Raw genomic sequence first — 4,433 nt, 5'->3', positions numbered from 1 at the left:
TTTTTTTCAAGCAGACGCTCTAAGCAGCAACTAGAAGAAATTTCGTGATCTCCTCATAATCTTTACTAACGCTTGCGATTGTATGACCTGCGGCTAACGAAATTTAAAATTGAACGCCAGTATTTTCTGGTTTTCCTTTTATTTTTCTTTTTGCTTTTCGTGCCTGCTTCTTGCTTTAAATCTAGTATTCCTTATAAGTGGTTCACAATTAATGGCCTCTTGCCTTGCTCGCGCATCTTCTCGTTATCATAATTTGCTTGCTGTTCTTTGCCTGCTTTTTTACCTCTGTCGCCACCGGCAATAGACCAATGCCACCCACCAATGCCACCTGCCAATGTTGTTAAGTGATGGCTTTTTGATGTCTGGCAGTGCGATTCATCATTGTGTCCCAGCTATTTGGAATGAGAAATGTTTTTTTTTTTATTTTTATTATAGTTGCTGTATATGTATGTACTATACGTGCATACATACATAGATACAAATACGTCCTTTCGCTTACAGAACATCTGTTTCTTAATCAGAAGCGAAAAGTATGTATATTGATCTGTAATTTTGTTTTGTTTTACTTTTTCGACATGGATTTCGCATAAGCTGTTCACTGATACTTTAGAAAGGTATTTTTTGGAACATTCATTCATCCTTATCTATGTAAAATCCTTTAAAGAGCACTCTCAACCATTCTCGGTCGACAAGGTATGCCGCAAAATATTTTTAAAATTTCAGGTGTATTAAAATCTTTTATGGGAAATACCTTTGTTTTCGAGTGGATAAACTTTAACTTTGGTTGCTTAGGGCCTGTGCCAATTGATAGAAAAGTTCTATGGTGGAAAAACTTTTTACTATGTTGAAAAAATTTTACATTTCTGCTGTGCCAATTCGTAACTTTTTACTGCTGGAAATTTTTGACAGTTGCTTTGATGCACAAGAAGACTATCGAGTTTGCTATTTATAAAATGCAGCAATTATATAGAAAATATTTGCCTTTGATGATTTCAATTATTCTGGAACTGAAATCCATGCATTTATTATGCCTTTTTTTTTTTAACACCTTTTAGCAGTAATATTAGAAATAAAAACACGTCAAAACCGTCTGGTAAGTGTGTTCACAAAAATGTTTAAAACCGTGTACAATTGTTTCCAATAAAAACATATGTCGTTTTAGGATATTATGTACATGCAACAAGACGTTTATTCCAAAATACTAAGCAGCATTATGAACGGCGATAACAAGACTACAAAAATGTATCTTAGGTTGTCCTCTGCTTCGTTTCGAAAAATTGTAACTCACATTCCCAAAAAGCGCCACGGATGGTCAGTGGAGTACGAAGTCATTTGCTTAATAAAGTCTCCAAATTATTTATATTCTTACTCACTTCCAGCCTTCGTTGCTGTTGGCGTTCTTTGAACTGAACCAAACATCCTTGTCAATACGCTTTTCCAGAAGGATTCTGCGTTCTGAACTGCTCCCTGTAAAATAGTATTTTTAATTAAACAAATACATAACGCCTTTTCATATGTAAATCTGAAATTAAATCTTACAAGTTATATAGCTTTTCTTTATTTTTTTTGCCGGCGGGACCATGTTCTTTTATTTCCATTCGCTTTTGTTTTCTTTAATTTATGTGTATACGTGCGTTGTTCGTTTTTCTTCTTGATAATGCTTGCTGTCAAATTTTTCACTAGCCCTGCCGTATCAAACATTTTTATTCACCTCATAGCTGTCAAAAATTTACTATCCAGAGAACTTTTCTATCAATTGGCACAGGCCCTTAAATTCCAAATCAGAAAGCAGTGTTAGCAGCGCTTAAGCAAATAGCTGTAAGCTAACACTGCTGGCACAAATAAGAAATAATCTTATAAGAAAGAGTGTGTGCCGGGCTTAGAACATACTTGATGAGAGTGCGAATTTCAATGGCAGCGAGAGAAATTATGGTGGGGCAAAGTAGTTTTTAAACTTTTTGACAGCTTATTTAATTTATACCTGACACGACACTTAAGTATCTGCATATTTGAAAGAGGTCAGAAGCTGCTAACATTTGAGCGGTCAGTTTTATTTTTTATTTTTGAACCGAATGGGACTTATTGGTCCCTCAGTATTCTTGGTCGTTGTTATTCTTAAGTAAAATATTTTACATTTTACCTAAGTGTGGCAAAGCCTTAACAATTTTAAAGCAGGGCAAGTTATTTAGGAGTTTTATCAATTAGAGGATATATAAGACGTCTTAAGTGTCGTAATGGCGTGAAGTCGTAAAACTTTAAAATGAAATTAGTGTTACCAAGTTATTTTACTTGTGGTCTAGTAATTAAAAATCCGTTAGAAATTGTATTTTTATCCCTTAACATACCTTACTTTTTTAATTGAAATAGGTTGAGGACTTTTTGTACCCGGCTTGATGAACCTCTTTTTTCTATTTTATCAAAATGAAAAACACCCCGATGATGATCTATATATGAAAGTTACTAGATGCAATAAGGACGTGTCGAGGCATTAAACTAATTAAGCGATAACTTTATTCTACAAGTCACTCTGCAGAAAACTTTAATTCCGTAATGCACTAAGCTACATAACTCAATAAGTGACCGGTAGGAAAAGCAAGCGATTTCTTACTAGTTAGGTTCATGTTTATTACAATTAGGACTATCAGCTTACGTTACGTCTGGTCCACCTAATTTTGAAAAAACTACATCAAATGCTTGAAGTTGTTCAACTTAATTTTTTCTCACTAAATACCGTAATAAGAGCTTTTTCTCCAGTTCGATATGAACAAAAAAAAAAACGTTACTGCCAAATGACGAAGGGTAGTGAGAAGAGGCTAATTTCTGGTAAGAAGGCAGTGCAGGGACAGGAGTCTATTTCAAAGAATTTTGTTGCTGAATATTTACAAGCCCCTCTAATGGGTTTTAAATACATATCAAAGGCACGGTAATTCTATAACTTTTGCATGGACACCTAAATTTTGTTCCTGCATGGAATTTATAAATGTGCATACATACATACATATATAATAACTCTTGTAGTGTAAGTTTGTGGCTATAAAAGCAAAGTGTCAAAACCTGCTTCATAAAACATTAAAAGAGCTTAATGTCGAAAAGTAAGCGAAAAGGTAAACCGCACGTAATCACTGCAATCCACCTAAATATAAACCTATGACTAAAAGTACATTCAGTGTGTATGTGCGTGCGTGTGAATCCTTGTACGTGCATTTACTGAATTAAGTTTTCGGTTAAGATCAAACCCAACTAAAAATATCTATGTATGCACCTCCTATTTGTTGTCCCAGGAGATGCCATAAAAGCGTGAACCAACTGAATATTAGAAATGATTATGTTTATGTACCGGAATGTGCTGTGGATGGTAAGCACCAAAGACAAGTCAGTGGCAGTATATTTTCGCAATTTGCCACTACCTACAACTATGTGAGCACATCAGTGAGACTCAAATTAATATTTTATAACGATATTGCTACCGAAATGTTCCAAATGATTTAAAATAGCCCGAATAAACCTAAACAAGCGTCGTAAGGAAAATGATAATAGCAACAAAGACGATACATATAAAACAAATTTGTAACAAACGTAGCTGTCTGCCGAACGGGCATAAGTGTGTGTATGTGTGTACATTAAGGCGTATCACGAAGAAAAATTTAGCGTGTGCCAGTTTTAAATACTTACATATGTCGAGAACAAATTTTGGGTACAATTTTTTTTTCGGCACCCCTTTTCGACGACATAAATATTTTGAAAATCGGATATCAAATAAGAAAGTTATAGCAATAAAATGCGATTTAGTGGGGTGCCTAAAAAAAAAATTTAGCATTTTTTCGACATAAGTGTTTAAATAAAACTGGTACACGATAAACTATTTTTCTTTCATATGTAGCGATATGGCTTAATGTACATGTATATTAGGCTGGGTCGATTTTGTATGGGGGAAAATAAAAGGCATTTGACCGTATTGTAATAGTAATATTATGATGTCTTAGGTCTTAGCCAATTGTTATTGGCCACGAAAGATTAATTTAATACTTATCTTTAGCCCGCGCAATTGAACCAAAGTGTACGAATTTTGAAAATGAAACTTCGGCTGGTAATATCTATGTAATGCGTTAATTGTTATAAGCAGGACGGTATATTAAATTAAGCGTTATTAAATTTAGTACCTCACGTTCATTTATCATTTTTCAATAAGTCTTAAAGTTTTTAAGATATTAAGATAAAACTTACAAAAACTATAATTTTCCCTCATGAATTTTCAATTCTTCATTACTTCAGCAACCAAGTGAAAAATACCAAAAGGTGAGACGATATTTATTTGCAAACGTTTTAATGTTTTCGGATGTTTATGTAATATTAAAATGACCATGGACTTGGTCACGCCGAGTTAGTCAGTTTTCAAGATCCTGGTGAATGAAATCAAACATGTATTGTCAAAG

The 4,433-nt window shown here is 33.9% G+C and overlaps 1 long non-coding RNA gene across 1 annotated transcript; it reads right to left on the bottom strand.

The window, feature by feature from the left end:
- Positions 1-1,257: 1,257 nt before the first annotated feature.
- LOC108358131 (uncharacterized) lies at positions 1,258-1,605 on the bottom strand. Its single transcript, XR_001846713.1, has 3 exons — positions 1,540-1,605; positions 1,374-1,467; positions 1,258-1,335 (listed from the first exon to the last, which is right to left on the bottom strand). It is a non-coding gene; the product is annotated as an uncharacterized LOC108358131 (long non-coding RNA).
- Positions 1,606-4,433: the final 2,828 nt, after the last annotated feature.

The sequence above is a fragment of the Rhagoletis zephyria genome, unplaced genomic scaffold, assembly GCF_001687245.7.
Source record: "Rhagoletis zephyria isolate East Lansing unplaced genomic scaffold, Rhagoletis_zephyria_1.1 Rzeph_scaffold_00210, whole genome shotgun sequence".
NCBI lineage: Eukaryota > Metazoa > Arthropoda > Insecta > Diptera > Tephritidae > Rhagoletis > Rhagoletis zephyria.
This window is presented reverse-complemented; position numbering and strand designations above follow the sequence as displayed.